This window comes from Cornus florida, unplaced genomic scaffold, assembly GCF_030987335.1.
Source record: "Cornus florida cultivar Cherokee Brave unplaced genomic scaffold, ASM3098733v1 CherokeeBrave_3.0.0_Hap2_Chr09, whole genome shotgun sequence".
Classification (NCBI taxonomy): domain Eukaryota; kingdom Viridiplantae; phylum Streptophyta; class Magnoliopsida; order Cornales; family Cornaceae; genus Cornus; species Cornus florida.
This window is the reverse complement of record NW_026775579.1, coordinates 37,953,899-37,977,854: the sequence shown is the minus strand read 5'-3', so window position 1 is coordinate 37,977,854 and position 23,956 is coordinate 37,953,899. Positions and strand designations below refer to the sequence as shown.

Here is a 23,956-nt window from a genome sequence, read left to right as displayed (position 1 = left end):
TATATTTAATGGGTTAATTTGTCAAAACAAAAGTCCATTAAAATTTTAGTGTCTACACTATCTAATTTCCCTTTATTTGTTATATATCCCTTTATTTTTATGATTTTTATCTATTTATACCGAAAATTTTTAACTGGTTCTTAATTTTTCTCTCGATCTTCTTAAAGAGATTGGAATTTGATTGTTGATTGTTGTGCTCTCTAGCTCTCTGCTGATACTATGAAATTTTTTGAGGCTTGCTGACTCGAGGTGTTCTGTTTTAGAAAGAGATACTTACTATCAATAACACATAAATTTTAGAGAGAGAAAAAAAAAATTAGAGTGAGATTATATTTTCTTATAGAATGAGAGTTCTATGAAATTGAAGGAAAATATATAGAAGTTATAGAATTAGAAAATAATATTTGCAACAAAGATCATGTTTATATATATATATATATATATATTGAAATAATTAATATTCTAAAAAAATTAAAAATGATGTACAAATGCCAGACATACCAAATAAAACATAGTATCATAAAAAATATAAAAAAATAAAACTGATGTTATTAGAAACAAATTGCTAAACCTCAACATAGAAATATTTTAGAAAGAAAAAAATAATATTAGAGAGAATATTTATTTGGATAGATCTTCAAGTACATCCAAATAAACACATTCCCTATTCAAATATATACAAAATTGGTAGAGGGATTCTTGTGACACAAAAAATGGTACTTTTGGATTTCCAGAAAAAAAAAAAAAAAAAAAAAAAAAAAAAAAAAAAATGACATCACTAATGGCTATTTTTCATCAGATTTTTTCAATATAGGACAATTTGCTCAAAAGATGAATAATACAGGGAGTTATATGCACTTTTTTTATGTAGCAAGGTTTTTTTTTCACGCACTTAACCCATTTTAAAATATTAAAGCCTAAACAACATTGTTGAAACATTAAACCCTAAACTATGGTGTTCAAACAGTAAATCATAAATATCAAGATGGAGATTACACAATAGTTACTTCTGAAATCTTACAAGATGTGTACAATAATTGCTTTTGAAATTAAAGAGGGAGAAGGAAATTTGATCGATTATTTTGACCAATATTTCTACGAAAAGGAAAGAATATTATTCCCCCCACCCAAGTATTGGAGGCATGCAATCAAGTTGTACCCTGCAAGGCGCCCCCATACATAATTGGTAAAGCTCAGACTACGTACACGGGCTCGAATGTAGTAGGAAATCAATCCTAAAATCTGAAGCTTCATGAGGTTCTAGTGGCCAAGTCTTCTCCTACTAAGCCAACCTTTTAGGTTGATTCCAGGCTAATTTGGAAACTAGAATTTGAAACATTAACACATGCTTCAACCCACATTTATCTCCAAATTTTTTTCAGTATATATAGTAGTGATCTTTTGCTTAACAGGGAGCCACATTCTAGAATCCGGATCCCCTCTCGTGGAGGAGATTATAGGACCCATCATATGCCTCAAAATTATGATGGTTTGAAGTACAGTTGGCTACAACCTAAAATTAATTAAGATAACATTTGTCAACTCCTTTTGTGTTGCCAAAGCACAAACCAAAATTACAAAATCAACTCCTCCTTTCTTAAGAGTCTTGTGACCCAATGGTATCGCTTTTCCATTCTAGAATGGATGGTGAGAATTTGAGTCCCAAAAGTGTTGGGAATATTTTAATAAAAATATAATTATATTATAGTAATTATAATTTAATAAAATTTTGTTCCACTAATTAAATTATACTTATAGTGTATATTATTTCTGTCATTATTATACTTTAGCGGTCACATATTTTACTCCCTATATATACTCTATATATAAAACATCTACGGCATGACTTTGGTTGTGGGTCACATATCTTTTCGTTTGAGAGTTATTTGAATATTGAATTTTTTAGCAACTAGGCTAGCTCGTTCTTATTCATCATTATATTTATATTGTTCATTTAATGTACCATTCAGTTTAACAAAAGAATTGTTACTTGGTTATTCTTTGATGGTATTGGTGCATTATCTTGAATTAATTGTGTATGAATACTCTATTTTATATTTTTCTATAAATATGTTGAATTTCCGCAAGGAACAAAGTAGAGTTTTTGAGTAGGGTTTGTAAAACTTCAATGTCGAAGGGTCTTCATTGAAGACATTTTAAAATCGACTTGGACTGATGCTAAGATGAAACTGAAAGAAGTTTCATACTAACTGATTAATATAGTTTGGGAGCCAATTTATACAAAGAATTACTTATTTAAATTTTACTTGTTAACTGTGCCAAAGTTTTAGACAACAACTATGAGAGCTTATTAGTGTAAACTAGGGAAAAAAAATATATATATATATATATATATATTATATGACGACACAAATGATGCTCATGATAGCGATGAAGACCTAGACAACAATACATACATCATTCAATGTATATTGCATGATAAATTTTAAAATATTAAATCCGTTCAAATAATAAATCATAAATATCAAGATGGAGATTACACAATAGTTGTGCTTTTGAAATCTTACAAGATTTGGACAATAATTGCTTCTGAAATTAAAGAGGGAGAATGAAATTCATTTTGACCGATGTTTCTATGATAGGGAAAGAACATTGATTGTTATATTAATATTCTAAGAACAATCCGTAATTAATATAAAGAATATATTATAGTTAAAGAAATAGATAAATATTGCCTTAATTTGGGTGATGTGATGCGCTCCATAAGAAGAAGGGATCGGAATCTCACGTTCCAAACCCACCTAAATTATTTTCTTTTAATATAAAATCAATCTCTCTCTGTAAGGTAAGGTAAGGTAATTATGAAACACAGTGCGTCATGGTGTTCTTCCTTCCTTTTTCTTCTGGATCCGTCTTAGTGTTGTTTTCTATTGTTATTGTTAGCTTTGCTGCATCTTCCACCTTCTCTCTGTTTTTGTTGAGCTTTAGTATATGCTTTCTGTTTTTTGTGTTTCGGCAACTTTTTACCTGATCGAGCTAAATAAAGCTCGCCGCCCGGCTTGGTATTCCTCCGTGGATGTTCCGGGACGCCCAAAGTTGAAGTCATGATCAATGAGCTGGTTTCCTCCCGCTCGACTCCAGAATAGATCCTCCGAGGAACCAGACAATAGCTTCCTTCTCGGCGGAAGCGGGGCTCCTTTCACATGGAGAACCCCGGCAAAGTTATGCCGGCTGCTACTGCTCCTTTCTTCACCAGGGAAGGCATGAAAAGGAGTTCTCATTTTGAACTCGGTAAATAGAGAGGAGAATCTTGGAGATACGAAGAAGACACCATTTCTGTGTTGGGGAACTGAGACCACCAGAGTGGCAATTGGCAAAATGAAGAAGACTTCTGTGAGAGAGAAAGAGAAGAGTCATCATATATTTGAATGGAGACAAAGTAAGAGAGAGATTGAGAGAAGAAGACCTCTGTGAGAGAGAAAGAGAAGAGTCATCGTATATTTGAATGGAGACAAAGTAAGAGAGAGAGAGATTGAGACACATATAGAGAGAGATACAGAGAGAGAGCTAAGATTCGTAACTTTAAATTTTGGTGATGATGAAATATTTGAAGAGGACGATTCACCAAAACACAATCTTTAAAGATATTGTCTGATAACCTACATTTATAATATGGACGTTGCGCCATATTTTGAATCACTAGCAGTAATGAGTTCTGATGAAAAGGACAAATTAGGCACCCACCACTGCACTGATACCCAAGAAACACTAAATACTCAGTATAATTGCATATTATATATATATTTGTGGTGGCGTATTGCTTGTTAACTTAGGACCCGTTTGACATATATTTTACTTTAAGCGTCTTGTTTTTTGCTAAAATAAAAACAGTATTTTTACTATGAGAGTGTTTTGGCAAAAATCAGAAGCACGTTTGAGAACGATATTTTATTATGAAAATGTCGAAAACAAAAATATAAAAAATATGTTTAGTAAGCCATGTGTTTCAAGAATTTTAAAAACAAACATATTTGGTAACTCAAACTGTTGTAAAAAAAAAAAAAAAACAGAAACAAAAAACATGTTTGGTTATCATCGTTTTTAATTTATTTTTATAAATTTTAAATATATTTATAAATTTATTTTTATATAAATAGTCTATATATTTTTAATAAATATATTAAAATTTGAACACAAAAACATATATATATATATATATATATAGAGAGAGAGAGTTCCATCTTTTTACTGTGCTCTTATGATCTAGATATTAATATCACCTTTTTCATGCAGTAGTAGTTGGTTGTTTTTTTTTTTTTTTTTCATAGAACATTATAATCTACAAATCTGTTGAGGCCTTTAACCTGACTTCATCTGCTCCTTTGGTTATTGTAATCTTCCCTGGGCTTTTTTTTAAAAATTATTATTTTGTATTTCTATGGTTGTAATCACTTTCTGTTTAACAACTGAATTCTTTTATTGTTCAGGAAAAAAAAAAGAAATGAATTCGAACTTTGCTTGGTGCAGTGTTGAGGTGCCTCAGTATATTCTTCTCTCATGTCAAAGTTCATTTCTTTGTTGAGATGGTTGAGTTGAGTTGAGTTGAAACACAAAGGCGTGCTAAGTGACTTTGTAAATTTTTATATTATTCGTATTATGCTAAGTAGCTCTTGAATAATTTGGTTCCTTGTGATTGAAATTCAGTTAATATGATAGCAAGTGTTGCTTCAAGTTCATATGCCCGTAAGTTCAGTAACATCTCTACAATATTCACTCACTCACTCATACATGTGGAAGTGGTTTAAATTCATTTTCCACAAACATTGCACACACAGATTAATGCCAGAGGATTTTTTCTTGTTTTTCAATCCGGATTAATGCCAGAGGATTTTTTCTTGTTTTTCACACAGAATGAGTGCATAGTCTATAGCATTTGCTATAGATATTGTTGATAAATGCTAAAAATAGAGATCTGGAGAAAAGCTCTAAAATCAATAGCAGGTAATTTTAGGAAAGTGGAGATCAAATTTATTACAAACTTCAACTATAATTTTCTCCGCAATCAAATGAAATCAAATAAAGCAACTACACATCGCCAATCAAATTAAAAAATGGGGATCAAATTCATTACAACTATAATTTTATCCGAAATCAAATGAAACCAAAGAAAGCTACTATATATCAACAATCAAATTAATTCCAAAAAAAAATCATAAAGGTACTTAGAAAGTCAAAGATCCATCGCTTACAACAACAAATAATCAAAAACCAAAATCAACAATATATATATATACAGCTTGACATGATCAGAAAACACAAATTATATAAAAATAAACAAAAAATAGAAGTAGGATTGAATTTTTTTGTTATCAAACACTCATAGGGAAAACAACGTTTACTTGTTCCGTCAGACGGCGGAAGTGAAGAGATTCCTGAGGCTCGGAGAACAGGGGTTGTAGATCTGAGGAGAGAAGAGGACGCCATTGCTCACAAAACACGTTGCTTGCTCTTCTCTGATAATATCAGATGGAACGATCGATCGATCAATTGATAGGCAAGTCAAAATGGAAACATATATTTTGTGTACAGAAGTGCAGATCCAGGACACCACAAAAGAGGAATACCAAGGAGATGTGAAATTCTCAGCAACCAGACAAGAAATCCAAAAGAAACTTAAGAGGTTGTTTGATTTCCACACGAGTACAACAGAAACAATAGTGGCAAACTATCATGGACACACACAAAAGATATAGAAGAGTAGGTCAAACTCAATAATGGTTCCAAACAAGATAAACATACAATCAGAAGCTCATCAATTAATCAATTAGCTGAAACAATATCAGATATACAAGGATGACAAAGATTACCTAAATCAAAAGATATTATGTCTGGAAACATAATTTCACTGAAACAAAAAACAAATAAATAAAAAGAATTATGAGAGGCAAATAAAAATATAGTCACAGGACAATTAAAGCATGAAAGCATAGATATCTAGTTAATTACAGTAGAAAATTAAAATGAAACTGCATTGAAAGATAATGATCAGTACCAATCTTGTATGTTACTGGATTCAATGCAGAGTCAATTATCCCCTGCAATAAAAGAACAAACTTTCCTTAAATCACACCCTTGCATTTCGTCAGAGTAATATTGCAAACATAATTTTAAACAAAATAAATAAACCCCTAATAATATTATACTTCACAATGCCTAAACATAGATTGCATGCAAACCATTTATATTTATATATGGATACACACACCCGAATCAAAATAGCCAACAATTCAACCAAAAGCTACCTATTTAAATAGGTTACAAAAAAAATATGCTTCAAATGCAATTAAATCCGTCCTAGCATTTCATGATCTTCAAAGAAGCCATACCTAAATCAATATAGAAATCAAGAAACTAATTTAAACGAAATAAAGATGTCTAAAAATTATTAAAAAAAAAAAATTCGGATCAAAAATCATGATAACATGATTGTAGCGAGGAACAAAAAGTTCCGATACACTCTGGCGCAAACTAATAAATCAAACGAAGATTTTGCATATACACATGCATATATACATATACAGATATATATATAGAGAGAGAAGAGGGTTATACTCTTACGAGAAGAGAGCAAATAATCGAGTGTTGTAGAGGGCAATCGTGCGGCTCTGTGAAACCGTGAGTGGGGGAGTAAACGGTTGTGAAGAGGAAGAGAATGTTGTGGTTTATATGGTCACAATTGGGTAGACAGATCTGTATTGAATCCAAGGATCAATCCAATTCCATTGAGAAAATTGCAAATCGATGAACATAAGGGACCCCAATTCACAAATATATGGAGTAAGCATTAAAGTCAAGCCTCCAACTAATGATACCCCCACTCATTACGAGCTACTAGGATCTGTTTTCTTTGCACACTGAATGCATGATCCAACAATATTATGCATACTGATTATACCCCCACTCATTTCTAATGTTAAAACAGTTAGGATCTTAAAGGAATAGGTGTTCCACACCACTTGCTAAGTCACTCGTGAACAAACCAAACCAGAATCAAATCTGAACTTTAACGACTTCGTGCTTGCAGATTTAGAAGTAAAGCAACATCAAAGGAAACAACAAAGGAAAGGTCTTTAAACAGGAGAGAAAAAGAAGAGAGAGTACTCACCGATTCCTTTTCGTCGCCTCCCAAATCGCCTTCTCTAGGGTTTCAGAGGAGAGAGAAAAGATCGGACCAAATGTTACAAACGTGTTTTAAAGTTACTTCCTCCGCTACAGTGTTAGACCAAACTTACTTCAACCGCTACAATGCTTTTTATTGGGCTACAATGTAGAAACAACAAAAAACACCATTTCGGTGTTTCACTTTTGGGCCCAAATTGAGTATTGTTTAAAACAATGTTTTTGTACTGTTTAAAACAAAATAAGTGCTACCAAATATGTTTTGGGCTTGAAATGGAGCCCTGCAACAAAAACACCAAAGTAAAACACCTAACAAACAGGCCCTTAATAGAAGAACATTGAATGGGAATATATACCAAAACTAGGAAATTTGTTTGTTTTATTAATTAACTCAATTTTGGTGTAGAAGAATGAGAATAAATTTTATTTTATCTTGATTAAGTGATGAATTTGGACAAAGGGTTGGACTAAATAAATGGGTCTTAGACCATTAAGAAAAAAGTCTAGTTGAGTATGAATTATAGGCTCATGAACTGAGTTTTATATATATTAGGAAATTAGGAAAAGATACTTGCGATGTACGTGGTGAATGTTTTATAACTTATAGAATTTTTGTTTTCATATATATTTTTTTTAATTGTTAATTTGAAGCTTGTAACAATAAACGTTACAAACACATTGCAATTTTTTGTAACTCTTTTTATATTAATTAATAAATATTTATTTTATATTAATAAATAAATACTGAAATATTTTGAAATTAGTGGTAGAGTTTAAGTTTAGTAAATTAATAAATTCTTTTATGTTTTTATATTAATACTGAAATATTTATATTTTATTTTTTATTAATTAATAATTTTTTATTTTAATAGTGAAATATTTGAGTTTTGCAAAGTAACAAATTCTTTTTGCTAATTTGAATTTTATTAGGTAATTTGTAATTTGAATTTTATTAGGTAATTTAAAATTTAGTATAATTTTTAATTTACAATAGAAATTCAATTATATTAGTTTTTAATTAAATTTTAAAATAGAAATTCAATTACACTAATTATACATTAGATTGAAATTGATATAAAGATTTATTATATGAAATTTGTGGTCTTTGGAAGATCCTCAGTTATATTTTATTTTCTCTAAATATATCCTTGTCTAATGTGATAGGGTTTTATAGAAAATAAAATAGGTAATTTGTGTTAGAGTTTTTATAGAAATTATTTTATTTTATTTAAATATATCTTTGTAAAATTAGATTTTCTTTTAATAAAAAAACTCATAATAAATAGATAAATACAAGGGTTATATACTTATATGTGATAGAGTTCCCTTTTATATTAATTAATAAATATTTTTTATATTAAAAAATAAATACTGAAATGTTCAAATTCTTTAATATTTATATTTTATTTATATGTATTATTATATTTTTATAAATTTTCTTTAAATATATCCTTGTCTAATGTGATAGAGTTATAGAAATTGTTTTATTTTCTTTAAATATATTCTTGTTTAATTAGATTTCCTTTTATTAGAAATTTCATAATAAATAGATGAATACAGGTTATATGTGATAGAGTTATAAAAACTCTTTAAATATATCGTTGTCTAATGTGATAGAGTTTCATTGCAAATAAAATAGGTAATTTGTGGCAAAATTTTATATAAATTATTTATTTTCTTTAAATATATATATCATTGTCTAATTAGATTTGCTTTTATTAAAAAACTCATACTAAAAGGTAATTTGAGGTAGAGTTTTAGAAAAATTATTTTATTTTTTATATCAATTATTAAATATTTTTTATATTAATAATTCTTGTCTAATTATTATATTTTATTTTATTAAAAAACTCATAATAAATACATAAATAAGTAATTTGTATTAGAGTTTTATATAAACTCTTTTAAAAATATATTTTATTTTCTTTAAATATATCATTGTCTAATTTGATTTCCTTCATTAAAAAACTCATAATAAATAGATAAAAAAAGGTTATATGTGATAGAGTTTTAAAGAAAATAAAATAGGTAATTTGTGATATAGTTTTATAGAAATTATTTTACTTTCTGGAAATCTATTTATAATAAATAAATAAATAGGTAATTTGTGTTACAGTTTAATAGAAACTTTTTAAAAAACTATTTTTATATCAATTAATAAATATTTTTTATATTAATAATTCTTGTCTAATTAAATTTCCTTTTATTAAAAAATTCATAATAAATAGAAAATTTGTGTTAGAGTTTTATAGAAACTCTTTTCAAACCTCTTTTTATATCAATTAATAAATAATTTTTTATCTTAATAATACTTGTCTAATTAGATTTTTTTTATTAAAAAATTCATAATAAATAGATAAATAGGTAATTTGTGTTAGAGTTTTATAGAAACTCTTTCAATATATTTTTGTCTAATGTGTGATAAAGTTTTATTGAAAATAAAATATGTAATTTGTGATAGAGTTTTATAGAAATTATTTTATTTTCTTTAAATATTTTCTTCTCTAATTAGATTTAATTTCTAGAATTCTCAAATTTTTTTTAGAAAAACTATTCTATTTTTTATATCAATTAAAAAATATTTTTTACATTAATAATTCTAGTCTAAATAGATTTTATTTTATTAAAAAACTTATAATAAATAAATAAATGGGTAATTTGTTTTAGAGTTTAATAGAAACTATTTTAAAAAACAATTTTTATATCAATTAGTAAATATTTTTTATATTAATAATTCTTAATGAATATTTTTTATATTAATAATAGTTGTCTAATTAAATTTTCTTTTATTAAAAAACTCATAATAAATAGATAAATAGGTAATTTGTGTTAGAGTTTTATAGAAACTCTTTTAAAACCACATTTTAGATCAATTAATAAATTATTTTTTATATTAATAATAGTTGTCTAATTAGATTTTCTTTTATTAAAAAACTCTTAATAAATATATATAAATAGGTAATTTGTGTTAGAATTTTATAGAAACTCTTTAAATATTATATCTTTGTATACTGTAATAGAGTTTTATTGAAAATAAAATATGTAATTTGTGATAGAGTTTTATATAAATTATTTTATTTTCATTAAATATATCCTTGTTTAATTAGATTTAATTTTCTTAAGAAACTCATAATAAAAGTTAATTTGTGGTACAGTTTTAGAAAAATTATTTTATAAAATATCAATTAATAAATATTTTTTATATTAATAATTTTTGTCTAATTAGATTTTCTTTTATTAAAAAATCATAACAATAAATAGATAAATAGGTTAATTTAAATTTTATTAGATAGATTTTAAAGTTTGATAGAGTCTTTTTTTTTTTCCTAAAAAACTCTTTGCATATCAATTAATAAATATGTTTGTATATAAATAGATGCTTAATTACTGAAACTCTTTGCACATTTAATAATAGTATAGATAAAAACTTTTTTTATATCAATTAATAAATATTTTTTTATATAAATAAATAAATACTAAAAAACCTTGGCAAAGCTTCTGTATTTTACTGTAAAAATTAGATTTTCTTTTATGAAAAAATTCATAATAATAAATAGGTTAATTTAAATTTTATTAGGTAAATTTTAGAGTTTTATAGAGTTTTTTTATTTATTATTATATACATATAAAAACTCTTTTCATATCAATTAACAAATATATTTTTTTATATAAATAAATAAATACTAAAATACTAAAACTCTTTGCACATTTAATAAATATTTTTAAAATAAATAAATAAATACTGAAACTTTAGATTTAATTTTATTAAAAAATTCATAATAGTAATAGATAAATAGGTTTATTTTAATTTTATTAGGTAGATTTTAGAGTTTTATAGAGTTTTTTTTTTCTTTTGCTTATTTATTTAATTTTTTTTTATAAAAACTCTTTTCATATCAGTTAATAAATATTTTTTATATAAATAAATAAATACTGATATACTGAAACTTTTTGCACATTTAATATTTTATTTTATTAAGAAACTCATAATAAAAATTAATTTGTGATATTTTAGAAAAATTATTTTATTTTATATATCAATTAATAAATATTTTTTATATTAATAATTCTATTAAAAAATTCATAATAATAAAAAGATAAATAGGTTAATTTAAATTTTATTAGATAGATTTTGGAGTTTGATAAAGTTTTTTATTTTTATTTTTAGAAAAACACTTTTCATATCATTTAATAAATATATTTTAATATAAATAGATACTTAAATACTGAAACTCTTTACAAATTTAATAATAGCATAGATAAAAACTTTTTTTATATCAATTAATAAATATTTTTTTATATCAATAAATAAATACTGAAACACTTTGGTAGAGTTTCTGTTTTTTACTCTGAAAATTAGATTTTCTTTTATTAAAAAAATTGTAATATGTAATACGTGTTAGAGTGTTATAGAAAATATTTTTCAAACTCTTTTTATATGATTTAATAAATCTTTTTATATTTTAATAATTCCTGTCTAATTATATTTGCTTTTATGAAAAAAAAAACTCATAATAAAAGGTAATTTTTGGTAGAGTTTTAGAAAAATTGTTTTTTTTATATTAATTAAAAAATATTTTTTATATTAATAATTCTTGTCTTGTTAGATTTTCTTTTATTAAAAAACTTATAATACATAAATAAATAGGTAATTTGTGTTAGAGTTTAATATAAACTCTTTTAAAAACTCTTTTTATATCAATTAATAAATATTTTTTATTTTAATAATTCTTGTCTAATTAGGTTTCCATTTATTTAAAAAATCTTAATAAATAGATAAATAGGTAATTTGTGTTAGAATTTTATAGGAACTCTTTAAATATATCTTTGTTGATAGAGTTTTACTAAAAATAAAATAGGTAATTTGTAATAGAGTTTTATAGAAATTATTTTATTTTCTTTAAATATATCTTTATCTAATTAGATTTAATTTTATTAAGAAACTCATAATAAAAGCTAATTTGTGGTAGAGTTTTATAAAAATTATTTTATTTTTTATATTAATAATTTTTGTCTAATTAGATTTTTTTATTAAAAAATTCATAATAATAAATAGATAAATAGGTTAATTTAAATTTTATTATGTAGATTTTATATCAATTAATAAATAAATACTGAAACTCTTTGCACAAAGGTCGGGAAAGTAGTACTACACTTGATCTTAGCCACCAAGAAAGGTTAGCCAAAAGGCTGACCCAAAAAAATTTAGTACTACATTTGATCTTAGCCAAAAAGTCGAGAAGGTGTGATTATTATTTCTTTAGCTCTATAGTTTTATAAGAGACTTTCATGTAATCATTTTTACTTAAAACCAATGTGAGATTTTATAATTTGAATTAAACTCCTTTTATATTTTGTTAATTTGAATTAATTTTAATTTTATTAGATAATTTAAGTACTGAAATATTATTCTATATATCGTGGGATATAATAATTAATGAGAGCTCTTTATTGTGAATTAAACTCTTTTATATTTTGTTAATTTGAATTAATTTGAATTTTATTAGATAATTTTGAGTTTTATAGAATTTATATCAATTAATAAATAAATGCTGAAACTCTTTGCACAAAGGCCGATAAAGTATTACTACACTTGATCTTAGCCAAAAGACCAAGAAAGGTTAGCCAAAAGGCCGACTCAAAAAAATTTAGTACCACACTTGATCTTATCCAAAAGGCTGAGAAGGTGTGATTATTATTTCTTTAGCTCTATAGTTTTACAAGAGGTTTTCATGTAATCCTTTTTACTTAAAACCAATGTGGGACTTTGTAATTTGAATTAAACTTTTTTTAAAATTTGTTAATTTTAATTAATTTTAATTTTATTAGGTAATTTTGAGTTTTATAGAATTTATATCAATTAATAAATTAATACTAAAATACTGAAACACTTTGTACATTTAATAATATATATATATATATATATATATATATATATATATATAAATACTTATTATTATTATAATTATCATGTGTGATTATTATTTTTTTAGCTCTATAGTTTTATAAGAGATTTTATGTAATCCTTTTTACTTAAAACCAATGTGGGACTTTGTAATTTGAATTAAACTCTTTTTAAAATTTGTTAATTTGAATTAATTTTAATTTTATTAGATAATTTTGAGTTTTATAGAATTTATATTAATTAATAAATTAATACTAAAATACTAAAACACTTTGCACATTTAATAATAAACATCGATAATGATAATAATAATAAACGATTAATAATATAAAATTAAATAATAAGATTTAAACAAGAGTTAAACAGACTTACAGAAAACTTTCTTTATTAAACTTCCAAGCTAGTACAGAGAAATATTACAAAAGAGAGAAAAGGAAATTGAAAGATACATTGAAGGGAACCTTTGCCCTCTATTTATACATAAAATGGACTTGAAATTATCATTTTGGAGTCCGCATAGTGCATGGGATCGTGTGCTGAAATAATGCAGTCGGTCGGCCCACCACTAAGTTCTGTCTCCTTATCGGATGGAAAGTGGATATCTGATGAAGGAAATACTGTAGAACCAAAGACTTTTAGGAAAGTTCTTTGGCTGCTTCTGTCGGCAGGATAAGAGGAATCTTTACTTTTTGGGTGGATTCATCTTGTCCATCAAGTGACTGGTGAGAGAGTCCCAATAGTCTGCTACTGTAGGCTCATCTTCAGAAATAAGATCTTCATTTGGATCTTGTGCATAACCGGCTAGACAGGAAAACTGATTACCGTCTTGACTGGTCTGGCTAGAGACTGACACCATGGATGCATCATCTCGTACTGTAGGAGTGGAGGAATCAAATGATTTAACAAATTTGGTCCTCATAAAATCCATGCATTTAACCATTAAATCAGCTTCGGTAATTAATGGTTGTTGTTTTTTGATCATATCTTTAACAAGTTCAAATGGGTTAAAGATTTCGGGTTCTGGAATAGTTAACTTTGGAATCTTATCCATGTATTCCAGTGTTTTCTTTCTGATTTGATGTAGGAGGGCTTGGATAGGTTCTTGAGTCATGCCTGACCACCATCGGTAATAAAAGATCCTCTGGAGGACTGGTAACTTATCAGTGGTATAACCACATTGGAAATCCCATTTCCAAATCCAAGGGATTCCAAATTCAGTAAAGAACAATAGGGTGGATTTCCCTACAGGAATATTATCCTGCCCCCGTAATTGAGGATGGAATTGTTGCCATGGTAAGTATAATTGGCTGATGGATTCGGGCAACATATTCAGATCAGGGCCAAATATAGCCCACCAGGGTATAACCCAGTTTGGGAAATCAGCCTTAACTGATTGAGGGCATATCTTGAAGAACCAAGAATGCTTATGCTTCGGATTTTGATAAAAGAACGAATATGTCCAAGCTGAGATATAATCCCAATAATTATAACTGTGACCATAGGATATTTTCCTTGGCAAATTGGGATTTAATCCCCAGTCACTAGGCCGTATAAGCCTCTTAAAGATAGCTTTACTATAAGTAAGAGGACTATCTTTGGAATTCGGAAATTGCTTCGTGTGGTTGATCTCCACAGAGGAAGTTTCAGTAAGAATGGCTTCATAGATATATCTATGGCGACCATCCGGTGTAGCATATTGTTGAGTTTGGAAATATCTGGATTTTACTTCCCAAGGATCTGGCATCCATTGCTCATCTTGAGAATCCAGTATCAATACTGTTTGAATATACCTTTGATTAGGTATCCATAGAGTTTCTTGTTCAAGAACCTCTTTCATGGTTGGTTTCTGTTGTTTTTGCTGGGAACTGCTGCTTCCTTTAGAAGGTGTGTTGAGCAGATCAGCAACATGTTCCAAATATGGAAATTGATCATCAGTGAGTGGTATAACCACTTTGGCCTTAGCCTTTACCCTATGAAAAGGGATTTACCGATCGCATGATTCCTTCTAAAGCTAGTCCCAGCCACATGAAAGCTGACTACTTGGAATTATGTAAAACTGAAATCAGCTCTTTAATGGCTAAGAAGCTTGTCACTACTAGCTACTCCCCCTGGAGTTGCAGAGCTTTTTATGTCAATAAAAATGCTGAAAAAGAACGAGGAATTCCTCGATTGGTTATTGATTATCGGTCACTCAATCTTGCTTTGAGTTGGATCCGGTACCCAATTCCCAACATCAAAGATCTTTTAGATATGTTACAATCTGCTGTAATCTTTTCTAAATTTGATCTTAAATCTGGATATTACCAGATACAGATTGCAGAAGAAGACAGGTACAAAACAGCTTTTTGTGTACCTTTTGGACAGTATGAATGGACAGTGATGCCATTTGGATTAAAAAATGCCCCTTCAGAATTTCAACATATTTTGAATGACATATTTAATCCTTTTACTGAATTTTCTATTGTTTATATTGATGATATTCTCATATTTTCAAAATCCATAGATCAGCATTATAAACACTTGAAAATTTTCAAAGATGTCATTTACCGCAGTGGTTTAGTGGTTTCTGCTCCTAAACTAAAACTGTTTTTAACTAAGGTCAGATTTCTTGGTCATGAAATTTGTGATGGGAAAATTAGACCTATTAATCGCAGTATTGAGTTTGCTTCTAAATTTCTAGATGAAATTAAGGATAAAACTCAGCTTCAAAGATTTCTGGGTAGTTTGAATTATATTCGAAATCACTACAGAGATCTTGCACAGGACACAGCAATTTTGTACACCAGGTTAAGGAAATCTCCTTCCCCATGGACTTTGGAACACACCAAGGCAGTCCAGAAGATTAAACTCAGAGCAAAACAAATTCCTTGCTTAGCTCTAGCCAATTCTTCATGGTTCAAAATTGTGGAAACAGATGCCTCCAATATTGGATACGGTGGTATTCTTAAACAGAAAAATCCAAACACAGGAACAGAGGAGCTTGTTCGCTTCACTTCAGGAACTTGGAAAAATGCACAATTAAATTATTCAACCATCAAAAAGGAAATTCTTTCTTTGGTTAAATGCATTTATAAATTCCAAGATGATTTAATCAATCAGAAATTCTTGTTACGCATTGATTGTAGTGCTGCTAAACAAGTACTGGAAAAAGATGTAAAGAATTTAGTGTCCAAACAGATATTTGCTGGTTGGCAAGCTGATTTATCTGCTTTTGATTTTTCTATTGAATATATTAAAGGCAGTTCTAATTCTTTACCTGATTTTCTAACTCGTGAATTTTTGCAGGGTTCATGAATCCGCCCCCCCATGGGCAAGGACGGGGTAATACTCCAAAGGCTCGTGGCAAAAACAAGGCTAAGGCCAAAGTGGTTATACCACTCACTGATGATCAATTTCCATAACAACATCCCCATAATCACTTGATGATTCTGATTCAGAAGAACTAGTATTAAGTAACAATTTACTTAATTGAAGTCTCAGTTCTTCTTCGATATGAAGACTACTGAGTTTCTCCTTAGTTCTGCACTTGTTTGCATAGTGGCCGATACGTCCACATTTGAAACATTTAGCCTCAGCTTTGGGTTTTCTTTTACCCTTTGCTTTAGGAATATATTTCCTTTTAGGCTTAGTATACTGTTTAGAATTATCATTTTCCTTTGAATAATTCTTTCTTTTGGAATACTTCCTTTTATAAGGTTTTTCAACCTTATTTCTTTTCCTAGGTTTAGGATAAGATAAGGGAGTCTGGTAGGCAAATTGATCACAAAATTCACCTACTTCCTTTCGACCAGTTAATCTTTGTGATTTTAACTGGGATTGTAATTTTAGATCATTACAGAGAGCTAGACCTTCCTGGATTACAATGTTGACTAGTCCACCATAGGTATAGTTTCTGTAAAGGATAGAGATACCATTATTCATATCTCTAAGCTTTTTCCTGATTCTTTCGACAAAAAAGGTTGGTAAACCATCCACAAATTTTGCCTTCCAGTGCTCATGATTTGCATCATTGAGTTGGAGAACCTTTGCCAAGAATACATCTTTATACCACCGAAAATGAGTTAAAGATGGACATCGTAGATTCTGTAGAAGTTCACGACTCCTCTCACTATTAGCACCTTCAGGGCCAACAAAATGTTGGATAATAATGGTAATGAGGGTGTAAACCGCATCAGGAACAGGTCCTGCTTGTTGAGTAGCTTCATCTTTAACAAGCTTGGTAGCAGAAAAGATTTCAGCTTTCTGAATGTCAGTGAGAACATTATCCCACTATCCTTTAAGGATTCCTGTAAAACCAGCAACGACAAACTTAGCAATGGTTGGGTCAGTGTTGTTGTTGATTTTACAAACTTGGCTATACATCAACATTTGATGGATAACCTCGTAAATCTGATAATCAGATTTGCCATCTATGTTCCATTCATAAATGGTCTTGCCATGAAAAGATTTCTGCGTATGAAAATAATCTTCTTCATACAAGATATCTTGAGGTGTGGGTCTGGGATAATAATATCTACTCGGAGCAGGGGCTGTATTAGAGTGGATATTCTTATCATAGACAATTCGGTTTAACTCAGGCATCTGAGTAAAATCATTTTGGAATACCTCAATATGAGGTAACACATTTTCAGAATCAGAACCAATTTCAGATTCATCATGGGATAAAGTCTGAATTTTGAGTCCTTGAATTTTCTGAGTAAGAAGAGTAAGAAATTCTTCATTCTTCTTAGGATGTGTCAGATTGAAGCCTTGAACTTCAATTGCAGGTTTCACCAATGCTTTGGATAAGGAAGCTTCTGGAGGAGAAGTTTGAACAGTAATATATTTAGTATTAATTGTATTTAATACCGTATCAATTCCTGTTTCAATTCTCCCAAGCTGGGACCCTATCGTTTGTAAGCAAACATTAGTATAATTGTTCTGCCTGTAAACATGAGAAATGTCCTTTTTAGTAGCATTACAGGATGTATCAATTATTCTGGGTTGGCTATAAGCCTTGGTTTCCACTTTAGAACCACTGTCAGGGTCAATTCTTTTTAGAATTAGATGTTCAGTGGGAGGATGGACAGAGTGAAAAACCTTATCTTCAGTTGTGGTCCATGGTTTGAGAAAATCATCCAATATGTTTATATTAACAAGAGAATGATTGGTCATGTAGAACCAAGAAACAAAAGGTATAACTATTTTGCGTTCTTGTAGAAATTCGTAAAATTGGGTTTTAAAAAGCTGTAATTGATTTTGGTCAAAAATTTTAAAATACCAATTTCTGAATTCTTTATATTGATCTTGTTGAAATTCAGTATTAATGGCAATTCTATCAGGGACAAAATCCATTAAAACTAATATTCATGAGGGTCATTGATGTCTGTAGGATCATCAAATTGATCCTTGACAGATTCATTTCCGATTCCCATTTCAGATGGAGTTGGGCTGAATTTAATTCCAAATTGGTGACGAGACATACCTATTGGTGCTTTCTCGTAGACTCCTCTTGGAATTTGATTCTGAGATTGCTGTATTCCTTTCAGCTTGAGTTTGGAACCAACCGCTTCAGGGAGTTCTTCCTTTCGGTAATCCGACGAGATCGAATGGCGAGAAGGAGGACAAGAAACATGATAAGGAAGATGACTTCCTTTAGATGATGTAGATCTGGATAGATCTACGGATTTTCTGAAATTCAGAAAAACATCACCATCTTGGTCCTGAATAACACAGTCTAAGCTATGATTAGCAATTGGCTGTGCTGGAACGGCATTAGAAATCGTCCAGTGTTCAGGAAATGTTATCTCACTCCAAGGAATCATCCTTTTTGTGGCAACATTTGATGTGTACATGTTGGTATCCCATAACGCTGTTACTCCTTTAGAGTCTTTGCGTATGGCATTGGGACACATAGTATCAAGTACTTTGTAATGGATGCGATAAATAACACTTATCACTTCCGATCCAGGTAAGTAATCATACCCATAGGTCTGAACCCTAAGACTAACTGCCTCATGGATATTTTTATCTGTCAAAGATAAATTCAGACTAGGATAGACATTAAAATAAACCGGTCCACGACATAGACTGGTTTCCAGTGCACCCATCAAGGAAGGGTAAAATTTCAGACATCTAGCATCCCTAAGGGTTGCTTGAATACAAGCATCCATACCTAACAAGGTTAAAGGTTTAAAAGCAATTTGAATTAAACCTATATGGATGTACTTATATTTATGCATGTGCCTCTGAAGGTCACGGGAAGACAATAACTTAATTATTGTATCCTTAGTGCTTAATTGCATGGTCTGTTCCATGGTCTTGATAGTCCATAGATCAGTTAAATTAAGCATTCCGATTTTGTAAATGCTTTTTGCACTTACTGGAGGGATAGTCCATCTGTTCAATTTATTTTGAACATTGATCCATTCCACTACTTCCGTGTTTTTTACCAGTTCTGAATCCTGGTTTTCCTGTATTCCTGAAGAGGAGGAAGAAGGTGGTTGTAACATGTCTATTAATTATTGTTTCCAGTAAATCGTTGACAGACGAGTAATAGAATCTCTCTTAAACAGAAAGACGACAGAATAGTAACTTACTGTTCACTATATAATATTTATACTATGCAGACCTAATATAGATATATACATATATAAATACTTATTATTATTATAATTATCATGTGTGAGAGAGAGTGTGTGTGACTGACCTGGTGTGGGGCAATGGAGAGGAGAATAAGTTGTTTTTTTTGTTGTACAGCTACTTTTGTGATGATAGAGGGGGAAAGGGTCACGGAATCACGGGTGATATGAATATAGAGTGTATAGAGAAATATTTCAATATTTTATAAAGTAAAGTGGGAGTAATAATAATGAATTACGCAAAAGGATAGCAAATTGGAATAATAATAATAATGAATTACACCAAAAGATAGTAAATTGGTTTAGGAGTAAAATCGGACAATTAAACAGGACATGCACCCATAATAATGTTGACCATAATTATCATAATATTTCGTAGAATCTGCTGATTAAAGATCTGTGAGCATTATGATAGATTTGGACAACTAGCAAAATCTGTTGGTGAAAGATATGTGAAGATTACAATACATTTGGATAACTAAGTAAAAGAGGACATGCACTCACGTACTTAGTTAGATGATCTCGGATTATGTGCTTGTTGAACTTGTCTATCTTATACATTATTTTTTATTAATAAAATTTCAATTACTAAAAACAAAAGATGGTGATATTCAATGCCTTTAGATCAGACTACTCATCAAATTTATTCTCTCACATTCCCGGGCAACAACCTTCCAATAATAATAGAGTAATGCTATTGTGAGCGCGTGCTCGCAATAGCACTAACGAGCTCTCCATTCTAGCCACACGATTTGTGTGCATTGAGATTCGAACAAAAATGTAAAACTCCAAAAATAAGTATTTTATATATATATATATATATATATAGACGTATATTATTATTTAAGCATTATCTTTAATTACTATTTTGATAAGCGATTGTATTTAAAAGGAGGTAGAAGAGTTATTATTTAGTTTATTTGAAATTTAAAAAGAGTTCTTAATGAACACAACCACTACGTATATATCTAGACTTGGTTGTATTTACTTTTCTAGAACTACGCTGCTCTTCTGAGAATTTTTTACGCGTTCATTGCTGAGGAGTGAAGAAAAATTCAACTTGTGATTGCAATTGCAGGCAAGTTAATTCTTGCTTTGATCTCGTGTATATAGTATAATCTGTTATGTCATCTAACATTAATTATAGGATTAATTGACTAATGCTAAGAATGTGATTATGCGTATTCGATCATGTGTAGTATTAAAAACACCGCAATCACTGGTTTAATATAAAACTGAGAAAGATATCAATGCAAAGTGCTTTCTTGGGATTAAAGGAGTTGTTCTACGCACATATGGAAATTACACCTGCATGGCTCCTTTAATAATACATCTGGGCACATGAAAGAGATTTATGAATGATTTTATATATAGGTTATTTTATTAATTATTGCGATTAAATAACTTGCCAGGTATATTTGAAGGCACCAGATTTTGAATGATAATTAGTGGATTATGGGAGTAAGCATTTAATGAAGAATGCAAACCTTAGTTGAGTCAACTGTGGATTTTGACGTGGGTATGTGCATATAGGTTATGTTGGAATTATTAACTATATAATTATATAGGTGGACAATTGCCTATATATGTACCAATGCATGTGTGAGATTAAGTTAGAATATTCAATAGATATTATGACCAGATTGTGGGTGCAAGTGAAGCTATGTGATCATATGTAATTATGGATATAGCTACATCAATAAGTCTAGGACTTTGTGATCCATGACTGAGAAATTGGAGTGAAGGAGTCGGGGAAGTAGTGTTTTAACAGACATTAATTATGAATAGAACTCCATGCAAATTAGTTGGGTTAGAACATATGATATTGAGGTTGAAATTTAGAGTATAAGTTTGCAATTTATTGTTATTAGGACTTTGAGTTGGTACTGGTTTGTTGGTATTTATTTATTAATTAATTAAATATTAATTATGGTGTTTGATAAACTCATGATATTATGAGTAGGAATTATTTAAATGTATTTAGTGTTTAATTGATGAGATTGAACAAGTTGGAGCAGTAGTTTGTGACTTATACAATGATGAGGTTGTTGAGCACAGTCAGGGACTATCTTCTGGAGTGAAATTACTCTTTTGTTATGGCCATTGGGCTAAAGGTGCCCTTAGTATGTGGACGTGGTTAGGGGCCATCTGGGTTAGTAGACGTACAACTCAGCCACATGTGTGTATTTGGTAATCAGGGACTATGCAATTCACACCATTTATTTGGAGTGGAGCCAGGGGCTCATGTGAGTTATTGGCATTAGAACGCCAACTAGTTGAGGGGAGCCAGGGGCTCATGTGAGGTAATTGGAATTTTAGTAATTTAAATTCTAGATGGGTTACAAGTTCACAGGTTGAGTTAATGTTATAGAATGACGATGATTAGTAGATATTTCGTGGTCACTTATATGTATATATATACGGATTATAAGTAAGGATTGACTTGTTGAACGATAATAGTGTTTAGCAATTTCATACTGAGCTTGTGAGCTCACCCTTTTTATTACTTTCAGGTGCACATGGATTTAGCTTGCAAAGGAGGTACAATGGGAGATGGAGATTTGCCGGATTTCCACATTTTGATTTTATTATTGTTTCTTAGAAAACACTTTGTAATATGATTCACTTAGTTGGTGGAATTTTAAATTAGTTAGGGATGTAATAAATTTCATTTGGATTGATAGATTTTTGAATAAAAATGTTTTCTTATTGATTTAAGGGTTAAATGCAAAAAACCCCACTAAACTATTGGGGGTTTTGCAACTAACCCCCTTGAATTAAAAAAAAACCCCTAAACTATGAATTTGTTGCAATTTGCCCACTCAGGCCACCGGAAAAGTAAAAAGACGAAACTGCCCTTCCAAGTTTGTTATATACTCAATACAACCAAACCCGAAGCCACACACACTGCAGAAATGGAAGAAGTGGCGGCAGCACTGGTGGAGATCTCTTTGCAATTCGTCAACCGTGGATGTGGAACAGAGCATCGATCATCGTCGTAGCCGCCGAGCGAGAGAGAGAGGGGTGAAGGTGATGGCAGCCGGCGCGTGAGAGAGAGCTCGGCGGTGTGGGTTGTGGATATTTCGGCTGGTAGAGAGCTCGATGGTGTAGAACAGCGACTAGGGAAGTCGCGATTCTGGCACAAATCAGAGAATGGCACAGCGGCGACGGATCTGGCGTTGGCGACAACGGCTTTTGTGCGCCGGTGATTGATAGAACAGCGGGCAAGATGGGTTGTGGATGAACTTCGGCAGTGCTCGGATGGGGGCGAGACGGTGACGGCGAGCTTTCGCAGCGGTGGGCGACGGGTTGTGGAGAGGACTCAGCCGCAATGAGGTGCTTCACGGTGTGATGGCAGCAGCGAGCTTGCCTTCGGATGATGGTGGTGGTAGTGGAGCCACCACTAATGACGACTCATGGTGCAATTAATTTGGGGTGATTACCAGTGACGACTCGTGTGTATATCTATATATATATAAATATATCGATTGAGCTTTGGTGTTTCAGTACGAATTACTGTATTTGAATTGATTCAATTGGGAAATTGTTTGAGAAACGTTTGTGGCTACGGCGGTGATGGCAGTGGCTGGACTGGTTCACTATGAATTATTTAAAATTTTTAAAATTGTGGTTCAATTGCTTCGAATGGTGGTTGCAGTGGGATTTTAGTGTGATTTGGGTTAAACGGCTTTCGGTGTGGAAGATGGGCTTGTCGGTGTTGAACCACGAACGCCTGCTGTTGAAGATGGTGAACAGTTATAGGGCGTGTTTGGGTATGCTATGGGGTCTATGGAAATTAAGGGCATTTTAGTCCTTTCATGCATATAAGGGCAGTATGGTCTTTTAAAATAAGTAAATTATTTTTAACGGCCAAAACTTGCCGGATTTTTGCCGGATGGAGTTATCTGAAACAAAATTGAATAGTTCAGGGGGTTAGTTGCAACTTTTGTAGTTTAGGGGGGTTAATTGCAACTTTGTCAATAGTTCAGGGGGGTTTTTTGCATTTAACCCTTGATTTAATCATTAATTATGATGAATGTATGATATGAGTCACGTACTAGATTTTAGTATAGGATAAGGATTCTTATGTTAGAATTTTTGGGATGTGACAAAAAAACAAACAAAAAGTAATTCAATGCACAGTACTTTTCTCTCTCATCTCTCTTTTTCTCTCACAATTGTTTTCTCTCTCTTATCTTCTCTCTCCTCTCTCTTATTCAATCAGTGGCTCACCACAAAGCTGTTCCTAGCGGTGGCCGTGGCTTGTCCTCGCCGATTGCCTCTCTAAAAC

The 23,956-nt window shown here is 30.2% G+C and overlaps 1 long non-coding RNA gene across 2 annotated transcripts; it reads right to left on the bottom strand.

Moving 5' to 3' along the window:
- Positions 1 to 5,038: 5,038 nt before the first annotated feature.
- LOC132273692 (uncharacterized) lies at positions 5,039 to 7,216 on the bottom strand. 2 transcript variants are annotated; one of them, XR_009470225.1, is made up of 4 exons: positions 7,127 to 7,216; positions 6,014 to 6,056; positions 5,829 to 5,866; positions 5,039 to 5,686 (listed from the first exon to the last, which is right to left on the bottom strand). It is a non-coding gene; the product is annotated as an uncharacterized LOC132273692 (long non-coding RNA). The 2 variants fall into 2 exon arrangements; XR_009470224.1 differs by having other exon boundaries at positions 5,039 to 5,866.
- Positions 7,217 to 23,956: the final 16,740 nt, after the last annotated feature.